General features: G+C 43.1%; 3 pseudogenes across 1 annotated transcript; all 3 read right to left on the minus strand.

Annotated features, from left to right (window-relative positions):
* Positions 1 to 219: 219 nt before the first annotated feature.
* On the minus strand, positions 220 to 3,487 carry LOC102923072 (pre-mRNA-splicing regulator WTAP-like; annotated as a pseudogene).
* A 2,289-nt stretch (positions 3,488 to 5,776) lies between these two features.
* LOC102923385 (ferritin heavy chain pseudogene) lies at positions 5,777 to 6,649 on the minus strand (annotated as a pseudogene).
* Positions 6,650 to 15,435: 8,786 nt separating this feature from the next.
* LOC102917845 (cell division control protein 42 homolog pseudogene) lies at positions 15,436 to 19,737 on the minus strand (annotated as a pseudogene). The gene is made up of 2 exons (XR_013048031.1): positions 19,607 to 19,737; positions 15,436 to 16,637 (listed from the first exon to the last, which is right to left on the minus strand). The product of XR_013048031.1 is annotated as a cell division control protein 42 homolog pseudogene (transcript).
* Between the last annotated feature and the right edge of the window lie 1,736 nt (positions 19,738 to 21,473).

A 21,473-nucleotide genomic window follows, 5' to 3' on the forward strand; every position in this document is an offset into this window, starting at 1 on the left:
AAAATGTTCTTTTAGCAACGTTCAAAGTAATTAACTGTTACAATCTTCAAAGTGGCAGAGGTATTGAAGCACTAAAAAAGAAAAACAAAACAAAGCAAAAAAGGAACCAAAGAGGAAACACACCCACAAAAGGGCAAATTGTGACAAAAGTATGCATTAATTTTTGACAGTATCCTCTCCCAAATTAAACGACACTGTGTAAAAATTACTGGAAAAATATTACAAAACTGAACCCTGTATATTTACACTTGAGTCCAAGCCATTCTGAATATGGAGGGAACCCACAGGTCGATTACTTTTCCCACTCACTGCTTTCTCCTCTTGGGGGTGGGGACTGGAAGTCTGTGTCATTTGAGTGATGTGTGAGAGAGTTTTCACTGCCCATGGGAGAGTCTACACTTTCATACCCCGAACTGAGTGGGTTTATGTAACTACTACCTCCTCTGCCAGTTCTCTCCTCTGAGCTGTTGGAGGCCTTATTACCATTCCCTGAAGAAGAAGGAAAGTCATCCTCAGTTGTGTTCCCCTCCCTGTGAAATCCAGACCCAGACGTCCGCTGGCAGGAGGAGCTGCCATTACTTGGTCCATTTGCCAGACGACTGCAGTCCTTGCTTGTGGCCTCGGCCTGACCTACAGGTTCAGGATATGTAGTCCTGCTGGTGCTTGGGGCTGACGCTTGAGAATGCGGCTGGTGGTACTGCTCCAACTGCTCCCGTGTCTCGTTCAACTGTTGCTGAAGAACTAGAACGGTGCTCTGCATGCCCTCTACTTCTTTGTCAAGTTGAGTGATGAAGTCATTCAGTTCATCCTGACTGCTTTTAACCTCCTCACTCTGCTTCATGCTGTGCAGTACGGCCCTGGGACAGCTGCCTTCTAAGCTCTTGATTCTCCTGGATAAGCATTTGACACTTCACCGTTAATTTTTTGCCTGTTTGGAAATGATTTGAACAATTAAGAGAACTTAAGCCACCCTTGTTTAAAACTGCACTTAAACACTGGGACAAGCTGGAACATTTATCTTCTATTCATCTCAGACTCCATTATCACCAAGTGGAAATTCAAACTGGTGACTTATAGATGAAAATAAATTCACCTCCAGGCTTGGGTGGAAGCATGAATACTATAATGCCTCGTTTATCTCAATGAGCAAGTCAGTCTGCTAGAATCATCACACCAAGTCTTACTTGGGCCAGCCCAGAGTTCCAACACATTATTTCCCCAATCTTCTGGCAGAAACCTTGTGAAACTGTCCCACATTATGGTCTACTGCAATATCCTGGGGCCAAATGCCAAGTCTCCTTGTCTTTTATACCACCTAGAATAAAGTCCTTTCAACAAGACAGCCTTTCCCTCCACTTTGAAGAGCACAGAATAATTTTCCAAAGTGTTGATCTGCTCTCCACAGCGCCCCCAAAGTAAAATATTAAAGAATACAACAAAATTATAAAAAAATACAACTATTTCAAGGCACATTTAATTTAATATCAAGAATTCAATACAAAAGGCCCAAATGCAAATGAAAGCTCCATTATGTAATAGAGGGCTCAGAGCTAATGGATAAATATATGCACTACCTATACTGGTAGTTATGACTTGATTGTCTCACAGCTTATTAGAAGTTGGTTCTTAGCATGTAAATCCTTTAATGGCAAAATTCTCCTCATTTGACCCAGTAGTTCAACGATCATGAAGTCCACAGTCTTATTGGCATAACTGATGTACAGTGTCTCTAAGTCACTATGTTCAAGGTTAAGAGCAATGCATATTCCACTTTTACATTTTACTGGAATTTTACATGTCCAATTCATGATTTAAAACCTCTAGGTTTTCAATCCCCCAAACTGTCTGAAGACACAGGGTACCACAGACTTAAGACTTCTGCTTTCCCCTCTATTTTCTTCAAACGGAAACATTTCTCAAGTGTCTACATGTTCTAGAAGGGGAATTTTTCGAAGGTGGCCTCTTCTTTGGAATAGTCCAACAGCATCAGGCTCTGAAGCAAGGGGAAGGGGAAGAGAAAAGCTGAAACACAAGGTCCATCCGGTAAGTTTTACATTAACCATTACAAGCTGGACAGTATAAGAATGTGGCTGTTTTAGCCGGGCCGTGGTGGCTCACGCCTTTAATCCCAGCACTCGGGAGGCAGAGGCAGGCGGATCTCTGAGTTCGAGGCCAGCCTGGTCTGCAGAGTGAGTTCCAGGAAAGGCGTAAAGCTACACAGAGAAACCCTGTCTCAAAAAAAAAGAAAAAAAAAAAAAAAAAAAGAATGTGGCTGTTTTGGGTCAAAAAGTCTGAGTCTTGGTGTGGAAACGAGTCCTTGGCTGTCCCACCACAGCTTTCTCGAGGTGGGACTGTCATGTCAGGGAAGTCTTGACTGGGGAGTATGATTTGTTTACCTATCAGGTGTAAACGTCCAGGCACTCAGTCCATTTGGGGCTTGTTCCAGCTTGTCTTAGTCTGTTCCAGTTCACCTTTCATTTTTAGGAAAAAGAGGTTGGTCACTGGGTCTACCATCATAGATCGCAGTTGGGCAACACTCGGCTGCTGGACTTGCTTGAGGTACTGGATTTGAGTAGTACACTCTTGCATCTCCTGTTCCTTGGTTGCTAATCGCATGACAAGAATGTTTTCCCTGCGTGCCAACTCCTGCTGTTGCTGCCTTAGTTTTTCTTCACATTCTCCTAAACCAGTCACATGGTTTGAATTAAGGTCTGTGTACTTTCCCTCCAGAGCTTGAACGTATGCTTCCTATTGTTTCCATCTTAGAATCAACTCATCCCATGCCATAACTCTGAAGTCTGTTTTCGCTCAAACGGACCTTTTTAGGAAGAGGTTCTTCTTGGTCATCTTGCACCCTTTCCAGTCACATAGGCCGAGGCCGCGCAGCAGCCGCCCTCCCCACCCCCCACTCCCACCATCCCGCTCCTCCCCCCTCAGCCCTGGCAATGGCCTTTAGCCTCCATTTGCGGGTCGCGCAGCCACAAAATGGCGCTGAAGGAGGAAAGCAGGCCTTAGGATTTACATGAGAGGAATTTCATGCAGCCAAGTAAGGAATGGAAGGAGAGAGGGAAAATATTTTAAGGGAAATGGGAAAAAGTAGGGTTAATGTTACATATTTTCTGAGTGGAAACTTCTGTTCACCTAAGACCATCAGAAAACACACCATTCATGACAGTAGCAAAATTACAGTTATGAAGTAGCAATGAAATAACTTTATGGTTGGGGTCACCACAACACAAGGAACTGGATTAAAGGGTCGCAGCACTGGGAAGGGTGAGAGCCACTGGCTTAGAGAGAGGGTATGGACATGTCAGTTGTAGATCTAGGGCAGCTGGCTGTTAGAGGAGGGCTCCTCTGAGAGTACTCAGGGGGCTGCTCTTCCCACTTTGACTATTACCTCTTTACCTTACCAGGTCCTAGTCTGTCTAAGGGAAGTCAGGGCAGGAGCTGACGCAGAGGCCGTGGGGGAACACTGCTTGTTCCCCATGGCTTGCTCAGCCTGCTTTTTTTTTACATCCCAACCTCAGTTTCCCTTCCCTCCTCTTATCCCAGTCCTTTCCACTACCTTCCCTCTGCCCCACCTCCCATCCACTCCTCCTGTTTCTGATCAGAAAGAGGCAGGCCGCCCATCAACAAAGCATGGCATATCAAGTTACAGTAAGACTAAGCACCTCCCCATGTGTTAAGGCTGGGTAAGGTGACCCAGGATGAGGAGTGGGGTCCCAAAAGTCAGCAAAAGAGTCAGAGACAGCCCCTGCTCCCACTGCTGGGAGTCCTGCAGGTAGAACAAACTGTACAACTGTCACCTAGGGCCTAGGTTGGTCAGATGCAGGCTCCCTGGTTGTCAGTTCAGTCTCTGTGAGCCCAGGTTAGTTGATTCTGTGGGTTTTCTTGTGGTGTCCTTGGCCCCTCTGGCCCCTAAAATCCTTCCTCCCTCTCTTCATTCCCTGAGCTCGGCCTAATATTTGACTATGGGTTTGTGTATCTGTTTCAACCAGTTGCTGGATGAAGCCTCCCTGATGACTTTTGGGGTAGGGATCAATCTATGAGTATAGAAGAATAAGGTTGGGCATCACTACGTTGACATTTTTTTCTCCAGTCATGTTTGGTTCTCTCCTAGGTCTCTGGGCCATTCAGCCTCTGGGTCCTGGCACCCCAGACAGTGTCAGGGGTGAGCTCACTCTCGTGGCATGGGTCTCAGGCTGTACCAACTGAGCCACATAACCTTCGACCTACAGTCTGTCCGACCTATATGATGTGCTGGGGTAAGGATGACACAGATTGTGGGAGTGGTCAGCCTGCTTTTTTTTATACAAGTCTCCCCATCTGCCCATGGGTGGCACTAACCACCGTTGGCTGGATCCTACCACATCTAACATTTAACAACAAAGGGCCCCCACATACTTGCCTACAGGCCAATCTGATGAAGACATTTTCTCAACTGGGGTGGTTCTGTGTTCGCAGGTGAACCTGGCTTGTGTCAAGTTGACAGGAAATTACCCAGAACAGGGATATTTATTATTTTGTTATTGTTGTTCCTGCTGCTATTGCTGCTTCCATAGCCTGTGGGCATTTATCTCTGGGTTTTTCAGCCTTTTAATTCCAATTTATGCCTGGGGGGGCTTTCAACTTTTTAGCACTGGGTCCCAGTTGCTCCGTTAGTTTCTCCAGACCTTAGGCTCCCAAATTCTTGCGCTGAGCAGCTTCTCTGCCCCTTAGATTTCTAGCCTGAAGATGGCCATTGCAGTGATCCCCAGCCTCTACCCATAGAAGCAAAGCTAACAAATCCACTATTATACATACACGTCCTTGCAGGTCTGTCTTGACAGGTTTGTAACTGATTACCCACCTTCAATGTTCTCCCATGCTTCCATATTGCTATATTATTCAAAGCAGCCTGAGTCACTTAGGGGGTTATATTTTATTTTCAATACCACAAATATGGATACCTCTGGGGACCTCAGGTATTTTAGCCCTTCTGTGGAGGTCGTAGAGTTTTTGTGGTATTGGGTCACTTCAAGGGAAGAGAGATGTTATTTGGAAATCACAGAAATAAAAGTAGTATGAAAGGACTGTGTGTGCACCCGCTGGTGACACTGTGGTTATGAGGAAGCCAGGTTAAGGTTGACTCACTTCTATTAGCCCAGCAACCCAGGGTACTCTAATCACAAGTTCTGGGTCCTTCTCTCTCTCTCCCTAGAATCAAGAAACCTAGTGTTTGTATATGTTATTGTATGAAAAGTCTTCAGGTGAAGTTGAAGGTCCCCGTTTTTAGTTTATGGTAGTGATAGAGATAAACTTGAGGGCCTCATAGGCCAACTAAACACTATAACTGAAGAATACCTGGTCTAACATCCTGTCTTTTCTTCTTCTTCTTTCTTCTTCTCTCACACATCCCAACCAGAGCCTCCCCTCTCTCTGTTGCTCCTAATTTCCCCTCCCTCCCCTCTCCCCCAGATCCACTGCTTATTTTAAGCCCCGCCCACCTCTGCTCTACTTGGAGCTCAGGTGCATCATGTGCTTACCACACAGGTACCAGGGTTTCAGGGCACCCACCCTGTCACACCCCACCTAACCACCTATGCTCACAGGGTTTATAAAAGAAGGTGGTCTCTGGGGGCCCTTGGATCACCTTTCCCCTCCACCCTTTGGAGATTTTGAGCTGTAAGAGGATGGGCCAGGGGTGTGAGAAGGGAATCCTGGATAGACATCTTAAACCTGCAAAGGGATAAGCCTTTATTCTTTTAAAGTAAGTAAACATAAGTAAACTGGACACTTTAATTTGACTGAGATCAAGTAACTTTATTGGAAACAATGGTAAAGGGGGAAGGAAAAAACGAGGGAACTTGCTGGAAGGGCAATATGGCATCCAGTCAGGTAGCCTGGAGAAGAATCCAGGGTTGTGAAGAAAGTCCAGCTCAGTTCTCTTTTTTGATGTCAGCCAGGGTAAGTTTCCCAAATAGATATTCAATCGTGCGGTCTTCTGGAGAGCCCATCTGGCGCATGTTGTTCACGTAGCGGCTCATCTCCTTCAGGACTTCAACTTGCTTGTTCAAAAAGTTCTTCTCCAAGAAGTTACGCAGATGGGCATCACTTTTGCTAGTGGCTAGCTGGTGCAGGGCCACAAGGCTTTGGTTGAGGGTCAGCTCCAGTTGAAAGGCACGCTCCATGGCTGGAAAGGCGCCAACCCAGTCGTCGCGGTCTGGCTTGTTGACGGTGCGGAGAACGATGCGGCCACCACGCTGGTTTTGCAGTGCCAGGAACATCTCAGCATGCGCGGTACACTCGTGCGACTTGTTCAGGAAGAAGCTTGTCAAGTTTCCCAGAGCCACATCATCACGGTCAAAGTAGAAGGCCATGGACAGGTAGACGTAGGAGGCATAGAGCTGCTCTTGAATGTGGCTGTTGACAGCGATCTCGCAGTCACGGTGGTAGTTCTGCCTCACTTGAGACACTGGAAAGACCATCGGTGGTGTTGTAAACAACAGCGGATAGAGAGCCCTGGTTCTCGAGAAGCGAAGTGGGCAGCGGTGGCGTCGACGGTGGCGAGATCGTCGCAGAAAACCCATCGTGGGCAACAGGTCAACCCAGCAGCTTGGGCTCCTGGCTGAACTAGTAGCGGAAGCACGAAGTGTATAATGGAGATTCAGATCCGTTAAAAGGCGTTAGAACGTGAGTCTGAAGTTCTATAGCAACCCATGTGACTTCACTGATCATCTACCATACAGCATTTTGAAAAGTTTTAATAAGTACATTTTAATAAATCACCCAATTTCTTTAATCAAGCTATGTGAATATTGTTTAAATGTGATTGTTTCATTAATGCAGTGCTTTTCATGATTCCAGCAGTTATGTGTAATATAAAGTTTTAGTTCAGTGACAGCTCTCCTCAGTGACTTCAATGTACATACAAATGACATTCTTCAGTGAGGAGTGACAAGTTGAGTCCAGGGGTCATAGCCTGGTAGACAATCAATGGATTCAGCAGCTCTATCCGGCCTCTCTGCATATTTCAGCTTTGCAGTAGCCTAGGCAGCATCCAGGGCCCTGCTTTCTTTCTTGCATTGCATGTTTGTTCCCTCAGAACTAGATACATTCGTGTATCCAGATTGCCTCTTTCTACTTTATTGATGTAATTTTTTCTGTGTATCGTGGTGTCAGAGTGTTCTCTGGGGATATACATGGTATGCTTTCGAGTGGACTGAGGACTACTCCACTGGCCAAAGCTGGGGCCTAGCTAACACTCTGCTTAAAATTGTGTGCTATTTTGGCTTTTCTTTTGACTCACAGTTATTTCATTATAGTTTCAGGAAATGAAAAGAGCCCATACTACTGCAATGTATTGCCCTCACTACACAGGAATGGGAAACTTCACAGGGTTAGGAAACTACACAGGCCTGGGAAAAGGTCGACACAAAGATGAGGAAGACAGAGTCTTGTGTTTGGAGAATTAGAGACACTTATTAATCTCATAGTCAGTCCAGAAATCTTGATTTCATTGTCACTTAGCTTTCTACTGAGGTATTTTTCATTCTCTAAGTTACCCAGTCTAAAAACATACTCTATTTCTGTCCTTTAAAGAGTCCCAGCATTTTCTAATTTGCCACCTGTACCTTCTCAAGTTTGTTTTTGTTTGTTTGTTTGTTTGATTTCCAGAGCTGAGGACTGAACCCAGGGCCTTGAGCTTGCTAGGCAAGTGCTCTACCACTGAGCTAAATCCCTAACCTCTCCTTCTCAAGTTTGTTTGTGTAGTAGGTATGTTTTGTGTGACTAGTCAACTACCATGTCTCAAGTGTCCTTTAACATTCTCTTGCAAATACAGATAATTATTTCTTGCACAGTTTTCATAAGTTTTAAATGCTGGCATGACTCCTTTATTCAAGCAACCATTAGACTATTATATGTTATAGTCATGACTTATATAGTCATAGTTATATGACTATATAATATTATATGTTATAGTCATGACTTATATAGTCATAGTTATATGACTATAACATATAATAGGGAGAAAAGAATATAAAAAGGAAAATAATAGTAGTGATAAGCATAATCAGTGATATAAATAGGGAATATTTAGAAACATGTTTTAGTTTTGAGAATTTCATGTATAAGTACTGTTTTACATCCTATCTCCCCTTCTTCTCTTATCTCAGACCCCTCCCATGACCCCCTAACTTTACCTTCTCAAATTCATGACCTATTATTCTTCAGTTATTATTGCCACACCCATTCATAAATACAACCTGCAAAGTCTGTTTTAGTACTGCTCATATGTGTATGTGTTTAGAGCTGACCACTTGGGATTCAATAACCAATTAGGGGGTTCATACCTGGGAAAGACTGATACATTCTCTCTCTCTCTCTCTCTCTCTCTCTCTCTCTCTCTCTCTCTCTCTCTCTCTCTCTCTCTCTCTCAACAGTCATTAATTGTCTCTAGCTCTTCATCTCTGTGTGTGGCCTTGTGAAACTTCCCCCTTCCACACTGGCATGTCAACTGATGTTGTCATAGTTTAGGTCTCATTTAGGCGACCATATTGCTGAAATTTCACGGATGCAGCTTCCCTGTCACATATAGAAAGCACTATATTGGAGCAGACACTCTGGAATAACACATTTCCAGAATCACCTTTTTTTTCAAATGCACTTGTATTCTGGACAAAGATGAGACTTATACAAACATAAATTTAAGTGGATGTAAATTTTGTAACTTATGTCCTCTGACATCAATGGCATTAGGTCAGAAATCATAAAAAGATATCCAAGCTGGGCATGGAGGCTCACACCTGTATTCTTAGCACTCAGAACACTAAGATACTAGCATTGGTGTTAGTTTAAAGTCAACCTTGGCTACTTGGTGAGTTCAGGCCAACATACACTATAGTGTGAGACCCTCTCTCAAAACAAAATAAGCCACCAAAAATGATATCTGAAAACCTAAAAGTGTTTAGTGACGAATAATACACATTTAAACAATTCTGGTGTCATTAGGATCTCAGTCTTAACTCCTATTATTTCTCTGGTCCTTGTGATCTCCCATGACAGTATCTGGGTGAGATACACAAAGTAGGATTACTATAGAAGACAGGTCATGTTGATTTCACAGAATGGTGCATGCTCAAAAGATAAGAGTTTACAATGATCAGAGAGATCACTGTGAGGACCTAAATTTTAGGTAGGCATTACAGCATTTTTCTTTTTTAAATTGGTTTATAGGATAAAAATGCACAATCATGGGTTTCATTGTGCCACTTTTATTATACACTTTGCTCTTATTGACCCCCCCCCCTCCTCTGCCCTTTCTTCTACCCTGCTTACAACCAACAGGGAGCTAATTCTAGAATATTTAAGGAATACTAGATAATTAAATACCAAATGTCAATAAGTGGGCTAACAAACTGAGTACACAGTTCTGAAAAGAAGAAACATAAATGGTCACTAAATACTTGTAAAAGTGTTCAATCTTCTTAGCCATCTGGGAAATACATATTAAAAATTCTTTATATTATTTTGCTAGGAATCTCCAAAATAACTAACTTTTCTGGAGGAACTTTGTCCTGCCCAGGTGACTGACAAGCCTATTTAGATTGACTGTCTCTAAGAAGGGAGATATCGTGCCTTTGTTCTTTATCTGAAAATCTTCTGTTGTATAGTAATCATATAAATTTTAAGGCTCCTGGAGCCAGGTTTATTTATATACTAATGACCTTCTGAGCAGTTTTGGGTGTCATGCTTTCTTCTGGGACATGAGCTATAACTCTATTCCCATTCTTCTTTTCATTCATTAAAGCCCTGCTGTCCTAGTCATTGATTTTATGAGATGTTTTTATAAAGGAAAGGTCCAAATCCAGTGTTCTCCAAACCTGTTAGTATCTGTCCTGCTGGCTTTTGTCAACTTGACACAAGCTAGAGCTGTCTGAGAAGAGAGAATCTGGAATGAAAAAATGCCTCCGTAAGATTGGCCTGTGGACAAGCCTGGGGGACATTTTCTTGGTTGGGGCCTGATGTGGGAGGGAGGCCCAGCCCACTGTAGGCTGTGCCATCCCTGGGCAGGTGGTCCTTGGTTGTATAAGAAAGCAAACTGAGCAAGCTAAAAGGAAAACAAGCCAGTAGGCAGCACTCCTCCGTGCTTTCTGTTTTGTTCCAGGCCTGACTTCCCTGGACTACAAACTACAAAGTTGCTTTTCATCATCACAGAAACAGAAAGCAAACTAAGACAGAAATTGGTACTAGAATCATGGGGCATTTCTCTAAAGACTGAACCATGTAGTTTGTGGACCAGGGAGGATTGTGGGACCGTATGGACCTTTGGACTGGAATAAAAACATTGAGTGTTCAGATCTTAATAAGCTTTCATAGGGACTTGGAAGATAATCCCGAGAGCAGGGCAAATGACAGGTGCCTGGCTTGTGAAGTTCCAGAGGGAAGTTTGAGGCTCCCTTAAAGACTGTACCTCTCAGTGCTATTCACGTACTATTTTTAGTTAAGAACCTGTGGTTCTTGTCAGTAGGGTCTGAAGAATTGTCTGTGTCTAACAAGAGACCCAAGACAGTAAAAATTCAACTTCCTTTTCTGGGACCATGGGTATTGGTCAGTGAGGGCTGAGAAATCAGCTGTGATTAAGAACAGACCAGCATAATTGAGGTGAAATCGTGTTAAAATATTTTCTCAAGGTAAGCATACAGAAGCTGTGGTCCAGAGGAGCCCAAGGCTCCATCCCATGCTGCAGCCAAATTTGGGCAGTGTCCCAGTTGGTACTAGTTTTAAAGGCATGGAGGAGTCACGAGGAGAAGGCAAGGCTTGGTGCCATGAGATCCCAGAAGAGGCCATTAGCTGTAGCAGAAACCCTAGGACTGAAGGGGTTGTGGAGAGAAGCTGGGGTTTGGGACCATGTAGCAAGGTCAGAGTCCCCGAAGACAGGCAGAAAACCATTAGTGAAGGTGCTGATTGGGAAGACACTAGCAAATACTGGGGATGCCAGGGCCATGAGATGACCACCAAGGACAGCAGCAGCAGTGCAGTGGGGCCAGCCTGAGCCTGGGAGACAACTATGTGAGCTCTGAAGGACATATGCAAAGAACTGGAGCTGCCCAAGCCCTTGGGAGCCCAGAGGATTGTGAGTGGGTTCCAAACATTAGACCCTGCGCTTTTGATTTGACTTTGATTTGGTTGTGACTGTGCCCTGATTCTTCCCTCTTGAAATAAAAAAATGTGTAGCTTACTTTTTACTTTACAGGAGCCCACAGTTAAGAGACTTTGGATTTTTAGAGACTTGGGATATTTTAAAGAGACCAAACTTTTAAAGATTGTGGGACTTTTAAAGTAATATTATGTTCTGTATTGTGGTATTAATATGAAGGCTGGGGAGAAAATGAAAGTGTATGGTTTTGTTTGTTTTTGTTTTGCGGGGCAAGGAAAGGGTTTGTTTTGCTTATGCTTTCAGATTGCTGTTCATAAGGGCAGGAACCTGGAAGTAGGAGACGATGAGAGGCCATGGAGGGGTGCTGCTTACTGGTTTGCTCAGCCTGCTTTCTTTCCTCCTTTTTTTCTTTTATTTATTCTTCTCGAATACAATACATCCCGCTGCTGTTTCTCCTCCCTCCACTACTCCTCCCCGACACCCCAGCAACCTCTTCTCTCCCCCAGATCCACTCCTCCATTTACCTCCAGAAAAGAGCAGGTCTCCCAGGGATATCATCTGAACATGGCATAACAAATTACAACAAGACTAGGCAATTGGGAACCAAAATGAAAACTCTGCCAACTTAATTATTTTTTTAATTTTTAATTTTATTCTTTACATTCATTACACCCCAACTGCAGTTTCTCCTAACTCTACTCCTTCCAACCCTCCCTTGCATGTCTCACCCCTGCAACTCAGACTAGGCACAAACCCTCATGTCGAGGCTGAACAAGGCAATCTAGTAGGAGGAAAGGGTCCTAAGATATGCGGAAGAGTCAGAGACACCCCCTCTCCCACTGTCAGGAGTCCCACAAGAAGAGCAAGCTACACAACTGTCACATATATTCAGAGGACCTAGCTCAGACCCATACAGGCTCCATGATGAGTCTCTGTGAGCCCTATGAGCCCTGGTTAGTTGATTCTGTGGACCGTGTTCTCTTGGAGTCCTTGACCCATCTGGCTCCTACAATCCTTCCTCTTCTTCTGCATGGTTCCCTGAGCTCCAGATTTTTGTGTCAAGTTCACAAAAGATCAATTGCACTGGTTTGGGGTTTTTTTGGTTTTTTGGTTTTTTATCAACTTGACACAAGCTAGAGTCATCCGAGAAGTGGGAAACTTAACTAATACCTAAAATTGGCCTACAGTAAAGCCTTTGGGGCATTTTTTTAACTGATGATTGATATGGAAATCCCAACTCCCTGTGGGTGGTGCCGCCTCTGGATCCCAGATTGTATAAGGAAGAAAACTGAGCAAGCCAAGAGGAGAGCAAGCCAGTAAGAAGCATTCCTTCATGGTCTCTGCTTCTGCTCCTGCCTCCAGGTTTCTGCTTTGAGTTCCTGGCCTGACTTCCCTGGATGATTAACTACAAACTGAAGTTGAAATTAACCCTTTCCTCCCAAAAATGCTTCTGGTGATAATACTTATCACAGCAGTAGAGCTGCCACTGAGGGCCATGTCTGTGTCTGGGCCCTACACCAGGGTCTGCATTGATGTCCATGGCTCCTGTTACCACCAATGTCCATGCAGATACCTGGGATCTGGTCAGCCACCTGAGACCTTGTTGGTGTACAAGGGCTATGCTGCCACTGGCACCATATTGAACTGGGTGACTTGAGCTTCCACCTGACCATGGTGACATCTGGGACTGAGCTGCTTGCTGAGGACCCTGTCTGAGTCCTTGGTCTTCCTGCAGCTGGGGTCTGTGTTGACCTCCATGGCCCACTTTACCACAGGGGCCACAGGAACCATGGGTGTTGAAATCTGAGGCTCGTGATGAGCCAACACCACCCTTAGCTGGAGCTGGGAGAGCTGGCCCTGCCCCTTGCTGATGACTGCAGCAGAAGAACTGGCCATGGCCCTCATGGGAGTGCTGGTCCCACCCCTCACCACGTGTGGGGGGGTGTAGAAGATCTAGCCCCTCCCCTTGCATGAGACGGGTGGTCCCAGCGGCCTGGACAGACCAAATCAGCTACCACCCAGACCCACATCCAGGGCTTTAAGTTGGCCCACCCCAAAATCTACCCCATCCATAACCTGCCAGAGTGTGTGAAGGGACCGGTCCTGCAGAACTATAGCCACAGGATCTCCATGACTCGGGGCAACAGCAGGACATCTGAGAGGAATTCCAGTGAGGGTCCAGTATTGATGGTGTCCAAAAGCTAGAGACTTTGAACCATTACAATGAACATTTGCAAGTAAAGCAGAGTGGACAAAAGGGTATACTGTGTGACACATTGCAGCTCCCAATGCCACTAAGACGAATGAAGAAGTGTTGGAGAGGTGGGAAAGATGGAGGAATGTTTGTTTTGTTTTTAATTTTTTTATTGGGGGGGCACTGCGGGGATGAAGGGAAGATATGCAAGGACTTGGAAATGAGTGGGATTGAGGTACATGATGTGAAATTCCCAAAGAATCAATAAAAATTTACATTTAAATCTTAGTTTTCTATTATGCTGATAAAACAAACCCCATGACCAAAATCAACTTATGAAGAAAGGATTTCTTTTCTCTTAGAGAATTTAGTCCATCATCCAAGGATGTCAGGCCAGGAACTCAGGGCAGAAACCTGGGGATCGGAACTAATGCACAAAGCATGGAGGAGTGCTGCTTAGTGGCTTGTTCAGTCTATTTTCTTATACACACCAGGACCACTTGCCCAGGGGTGGCACTCCCATATCAATCATCAATCAAGAAACTACAAGATATCTACTTTGAGAACTGCCCACAGTAACCGGAGTTTTAAGGCAATAATAGCCTTAGTTCCAATAGCCCCAGCAGAGTAGAGTAAGCCAACTGCTTCAATATGCCAATTAAAGAAACACACAATACTAAAAAAAACAGAGAAAGGAGATTTAAGCTGTGTGTATTGGACAGAGGAACAGATAAAAAGGATCCAGTGACCCCCAAGTTCATCTGAGTACCACTAAAAGAGCTTTAGGTTTTACTATAGGAAGAAATGTATTAGACAAGAGGTCAGGGTCAAGGTGTGGTCCCACCCATCATTGCCTCTACTCTGTCCTGCAAGGTGGTCCAATAAAAAGTTGTTCATCTGTTAATATTAATCAATGGCTGATGGACTCAGTCTGGTTCCTACCAGATGACCTGTTCCCAGTCATGTGTAGCCTCTCATTCACAGACATCATTATCTAAAAGAAGAGTCTATCCTGTTTTTGAAGATTTGTTGTTACTAGAATCTAAGGTGAATAGTGGTTTAGGAAAATGACTGTACCTTTAGCATTAAAGGAAGATAGCAGGTTACGTATTACTAGGATTCCAGAAAGATATTCTGTGCCTCAGGAGCGTCATTTGAGTAAACGTCTGAGTAAATGAAGCGTCTGTGGTAAATGAAATGGGTGCAAATGGAAGCAAAGATGCCAGGCTTCCATCCTGCTCACAGATACATTTTGGACTCAAGGGAGGAGTCAGTGTTTTTTCTCTTCTTTTGAAAAGCAGCTTCTAAGTGTTTGTTGCATCTCCAATTACAGGTCAGGGAGTACCAGACAGTTTGGCTGGTAACTTTACATTAGGTCTAGGTCAGAACTTCCTTCCCACTGCATTATATCAAAAGACATTGGATCAAAAGCATGGGGTAACTTAAAAGTCTCTGACAGGCTATAGGTCAAAGTAAGTCATATTACTCAAGATTTCTTTTTTGAATGATATGACTTGCATGGATATAACCAAAAAGCAATTTAAAATAAGATGACCTTAGAGGTTGGAGAGATGGCTTAGTGGATAGGAACCCGTGTTGCTTTTACAGAGGATCAGACTTCAGTCCCAGGACTTGCATCAGGTGGCTTACAACCACTTATAACTCCAGTTACAGCAGAGGGGATCAGACCCCCTTTTCCCACTGTCTCAGGCACCTGTACATACGTGGTATACAATAGCAAGCAGGCATACACACATAAATGTAAATAAAAATTAAACATGAAATTCTATATATTCTTTTTGTAAATTATTTTCATTTCTCTGTTGTTAAACAAAAGATACAAATCCTATATTTAGATTAGAATAATGTTTGACTAATAGTTTTTTTCCTTTTTAAGTTCCTTTTGCAGTTTCTCCATGTAGTTTCTTTTCATTGTGGTTTTGTCGTATATGCTCAAACAAGAGCTTTTGGAACAGTTTTGCTAGGCCCTGTCCTTAGGTCAAATTCTGTAAGCAAAATGGTATGGCTTTTATCTACAAGTAAGAACACAAATAAATAAAAGAACACAATAACAGACTCTGAGAAAAAATAGTTAACCAACTGAGAATTTAAGGGAATTTTATTATCCTGATAAAAGTCATAAGTAGCATCTTAGAAGTAAAAATATCACAGCTTTCCTCTGAAGATCAGGAAAAAGACAAGAATATTTCTCTTACCCTTTCACTTGACATTGTACTAGAAGTTCTACCCCAGTAAGGTAAAGCAAGAAAAATAAATGAAAAGAAAATGATTATATGCTAAGAAAATCTATTTAAAATAGGAAATAAAAAGACATTAATGCAGGAAAGAAATACATAAGAGTATTGCTTATTTGCAGATGAAACAATCTTTTGGGGTGGGGATTTAGTTTTTTTTAGACAAGGAAACAAAAACTAGCAGTCATCGCTTTTCAGACAATGCACAATTATTCAAAATTAACTAGTACTGGAAGGGCAGGGAGGCACACCAATGGGCCTTGTCTCATGTGAGTGCATGTGGGTAGGTGCAGGGCGTTTGTCATTATTGCAGAAGCAAATTTCAACTTTTAATCTTTAGTTTGATTTAAACATCGCTGTGCAGAAAGAGCTCTGGAGAGGCGTTCATAGCAGCACACACCTGCGGCTCTTCTTCGGTTCTGGAGGCTCGAGGGCAGCCAAAATTGCTTCATCAAACACATTCTTCAGGCCTTTCTGTGTGAGGGCGGAGCACTCCACATACTTGGTCGCCTTCAGATCCCGGGCCAGCTTTTCGGCAATCGCGGCAGTGATAGGCTTCTGCTTGCTCTTGGCAAGTTTCTCAAGAGTAGAGGGGTCATCTCTGAGATCAATTTGGGTCCCAACAAGCAAGAAAGGAGTCTTGGGACAGTGGTTAGTTATCTCAGGCACCCACTTTTCTTTCACGTTTTCAAATAAGGATGGAGAAACCACGGAAAAACATACCAGAAAAACATCTGTGTGCGGGTAACTCAGCAGTAGCAGTTGGTCATAATCCTCCTGCCCTGCAGTATCAAAAAGTCCAAGAGTGTATGGCTCTCCACCAATCATAACTGTGACGGCATAGTTGTCGAAAACAGTTGGCACATATTCCGATGGAAACTTGTTTGTTGTGTAGGATATCAGGAGACACGTTTTACCAACAGCCCCGTCGCCGACAACAACACACTTAATTGTCTGCATTGCGGAAATAGTTCTGTATCCACTTTCAATACTTCAAATTAGATGTTGGCCTCCGCTTCTCCTCCGGGGTGTTGGTAGCCGAAATAATCTTATATGGAGAAGATAAAGAAAAACAAATAAAATGATGAGCAAGTTCACAATGCTTCAGAATACAAAATACCACCCCCAAATCCTTGTACTTTGAACAGTGGTGATGAACAGTGTGAAAATGAAGTTAAAAACACAATTCCAAGCCGGGCGGTGGTGTAGCACGCCTTTAATCCCAGCACTCGGGAGGCAGAGGCAGGCGGATCTCTGTGAGTTCGAGGCCAGCCTGGTCTACCAAGTGAGTCCCAGGAAAGGCGCAAAGCTACACAGAGAAACCCTGTCTGGAAAAACCAAAAAAAAAAAAAAAACCCACAATTCCAGGCCTCATCCCCACCTCTGTGGTAGGAAACATGCTGTAGTCTTCCTTTCCTTTCTGACCCCCTCCCCAATGGATCACTAAGATCTCCCCCAGCATTCCTTTTCCCAATTCATCCCATTTTTCCAGCCTCCAACACCAGCATGCATTTGCTGTGAACACACCAGGTGAGCAGACCAAGGGAAACAGATAAGCTAACTGAATCCCTCCTCTCCTCCAAATCCAGTCCCCCAGTCTCATCCATAGCACTGCAACAGAACACCAGCTAAAGCCTTCCCTTCGCCCCTAGCCACATCTCCTGTGGATCCCAGAGATCTTCCCCTTATAACCTCACTCCCTCCACTTATTGCTTTTCCCAGCCCCCAACTCCAGCAGGCACCTCTGCTAACCCAAGGGCAGCCCCTCCCAGGGCAACAGTACGTGGAAGGCAGACACACAGCTCTCCTACTGCTCCTGAGATCCAATCGCTCCAGTCTCATCCCCAGCTCTGTAGCTGGAAACCTGCTGTGCTCTAGCTTTCCTCTCTGACCCCATCCCCAATGGATCACAAAGACTTCCTCCTCCAACCTTCCTTCCCCCAACTCATCCAGTATCCCAGCCTCCAACACCAGCAGGCTTTCCCTGTGAACACACCAGCTGAGCAGGCCAGGAGAACAGGCAGCAAACACACAGCCATCACACGCTCCAAAAATCCAGAGAGGAAACAGAAACCAAGGGACAAAACACTCACGGAACAAAGACAAATCCAGAAATCAACACCCAGACCTATAATCATCTCAATCCCAGATGCTCGGTCTCCAGCATAAAAACAAAACCAGTAACAGCTAGGGCAACACGTCTCCTTCAGAGCCCATCTATCCTACACAGCAGGCCCTGAATACTCCAACATAGCTGAAGCACAACAAAAGACCTTAAAAACCAAACTATATGAAGATGATAGAGGTCATTAAAGAGGAAATAAATCCCTTAAAGAAATCCAAGGAAACAAATAGTTAAAGGAAATGAATAAAACTATTCAAGACCTGAAAATGAAAACAGAATCAACAATTAAAGAATTATTGTTATAATAACAAATTATTTTAATAATAAAGAAAGAAAACCCAAACTGAGGAGATTCTGGAATTAAAAATTTAGGAATTTGAATAGGAACTACAGAGGCAGGCTTCATTAACAGAGATGAATGAGAGAATGTCAGGGATTGAAGATACAATAGAAGAAATGGTTAAAATATGTTAAATCTAAAAAACTCCAGACAGAAAACATGCAGGAAATCTGGGACACTATGAAGAGACCAAATCTAAGAATGCTAGAAATATAAAAAGAAACACAGGTCAAAGCTACAGAAAATATTTTCAGCAAAGCCATAGAAGAAAAATTCCTAACCTAAAAAGGAGGTGCCTGTGTTGGTTGGTACAAGAAACATACAGGGGGCTGGAGAGATGGCTCAGTGGTTAAGAGCACTGGCTGTTCTTCCAGAGGACCTGAGTTCAATTCCCAGCAACCATATGGTGGCTCACAACCATCTGTAATGAGATCTGGTGCCCTCTTCTGGCCTGTAGGCATACATGCAGGCAGAATACTGTATACATAATTAATAAATAAATAAATAAATAAATAGAAACATACAGAACATGAAATAGATTGAACTAGAAAAGAAAGCCCTCTTGCCACAAAATAATCAAAACTCTAAATACACAGAACAAAGAAATAATATTAAAAGCTGTAAGGGAAAAAGACCAAGTAACACATTATATATGCAAACCTATTAGAATTATACCTGACTTCTCAATGGAGACTTTAAAAGCTATAAGGGCCTGGACAGATGTGCTACAGACTCTAAGAGACCACAGATGCCAGGTCAGACTACTATACCCAGCAAAACTTTGAATCACCATAGATAAAAAAAAAAGATATGCCATGATAAAGTCAAATTTAAACAGTATCTATCTAATAAATATAGCCCTACAAAAGGTACTAGAAGGAAAAAACTCCACATAAGGAGATTAACTACGACCATGAAAACATGGGAAATAAATAAGTTCACATCAGCAAATTAAAAGAATGGAAATACACACCACCACCACCAACAACAAAATAACACGAATCAACAATCGTTGGTCTTTGGTATTTTTCAGTATCAATGATCTCAATTCGCCAATAAAGAAAAAGACTAACAAAATGAACGTGAAAACAGTATCCACCCTTCTGTTGTATGCAAGAAACATACCTCAACATCAAGGATAGGTATTACCTCAGAGTGAAGGGTTGGAAAAAGATATTCAAAGCAAATGGACCTATGAAACAAGCTGGTGTAGCCATTTTAATAGCTAACAAAATAGGCTTCAAACCAAAACTAATAAAAAGAGGTTGGGAAGGACACTACATACTCACCAAAGGAAAAATCCAACAAGATGACATTTTGATTCTTATCATCTATACCCCAAACACAAGGGCACCCAAGTTTGTAAAAGAAGCACTACTGCAGCTTAAATAATATATTTACCCTCACACATTGATAGTGGGAGAGTGCAGTAACCTCCGCTCACCAACAGGCAGGTGATAGGTGATACAGACAACAGCTAAACAAAGAAATACTGTAGCTAACAGACATTATAAACCAAATTGACTTAGCAGATATTCACAGAACATCTCACCCAAACGCTGTCAGAGCCTGAGGACCAGTCGACTGGGTAGCTGGTTGAAGGCGCGCGGATTGAAGAGACAATGAAGAAGACAGAACAGAGTCGAGAGGTCTGCCAGTCAATGCCGGACAGTCCCGAGTTTATTTCACAACCAGCTTATATACGGTCTTGAAGGACAGAGGTAGAACAATGCACAGCACAGGCATTCAACCACTATCTAGCCTGTCCTTGAGTCAAGGAGTAGGCAGTTTCATTTTCTATCTCAGTGTGCCTTCCCATGGGCTAATCAGGTCTTTCTCACAGCCCTTCAAGGAGACTCTACGGGCTAATCAGGACTTTCTCACAGCCCTTCAAGGAGACTCTACGGGCTAATCAGGACTTTCTCACGGCCCTTCAAGGAGACTCTGTGGGCTAATCAGGACTTTCTCAAGGCCCTTCAAGGAGACTCTACGGGCTAATCAGGACTTTCTCGTGACTCTGGAGCAAGCAAGCCTGAACTCGATTGACTCAGAATAGGCTTCAGATTCAAACTGGGAAACTGAGTCAGTTATGAGCTCCCACAAAACACAGAAGAATATACCTTCTTCTCAGAACCTCAAGAAACTCAAAACAACTGACTACATACTTGGACACAAAGCAAATCCCAATAAATAAAAGAATCTCAATAAATAAAAGAATCCCAATAAAAGAATCCCAAAGCAAATCCCAATAAATAAAAGAATCCCAATAAATAAAAGACCACCACGGATTAAAGCTAGATAGAAACAACAGAAAGCTTGCAAATTAATGGAAACTGAACAACTCTCTACTGACTAAAAAATGAGCCAAAACAGAAATAAAGAAATCAAAGATTTTCTAGAATTCAATGAAAATGAATATACAGCATACTCAAACTTATGGGACACAATGAAAGCAGTGCTAAGAGGAAAGTTCATAGCACTAAATGCCTGTGTGAAAATTGGAAAGACCTCATACTAGCAACTTAACAGCACACCTGAAAGCTAGAACAAAAAGAAGTAAGCACATGCAAGAGTAAGACAGCAAGAAATAATCAGACTAGGGGCTCAAATGAATCAATAGAAACAAATAGAACAATATAAAAGTAATGAAACAAAGAGTTGGTTCCTTGAGGAAAATCAACAAGAAAGAAAAAAAAACCCTTATCCAAATTAACCAAAATGCAGGGAGAGGATATCCAAATTAACAAAATCAGAATGGAAAGTGGGACATAACAACAGACACTGAGGAAATACAAAGAATCATTAGGTCATACTTCAATAAATTATACTCCACCAAATTGGAAAATCTAAAAGAAATGGATAATTTCTTCAATAGGTACCACTTACCAAAGTTAAATCAGGATCATGTAAACAATTTAAACCAATCTATAACCCCTAGTATAATAGAAGCAGTCATTAAAAGTTTCCCAACCAAAGAAGTCCAGAGTCAGGTGGTTTTAGCAAGAATTCTACCAGACTTTCAAAGAAGAATTAATACAAATACTCCTCAAATTTTTCCACAAAATAGGAACAGAAGGAACATTGCCCAATACATTTTATGAGGCCACAGTTACTCTGATGCCCAAACCATACAAAGACCCAACAATGAAAGAGAAAAACAGATCATTTTTTCCTTTATGAACATAGATGCTAAAGTACTCAAAAAATACTTGCAAATCGATAGCAGAGGAGCCCCCAACTGGATCAGGCCCTCTGGATAAGTGAGACAGTTGATTGGCTTGAACTGTTTGGGAGGCACCCAGGCAGTGGGACAGGGACCTGTGCTCATTGCATGAGCTGGCTGTTTGGAACCTGGGGCCTATGCAGGGACACTTTGCTCAGCCTGGGAGGAGGGGACTGGACCTGCCTGGACTGAATCT

Source organism: Peromyscus maniculatus, chromosome X (genome assembly GCF_049852395.1).
Source record: "Peromyscus maniculatus bairdii isolate BWxNUB_F1_BW_parent chromosome X, HU_Pman_BW_mat_3.1, whole genome shotgun sequence".
Classification (NCBI taxonomy): domain Eukaryota; kingdom Metazoa; phylum Chordata; class Mammalia; order Rodentia; family Cricetidae; genus Peromyscus; species Peromyscus maniculatus.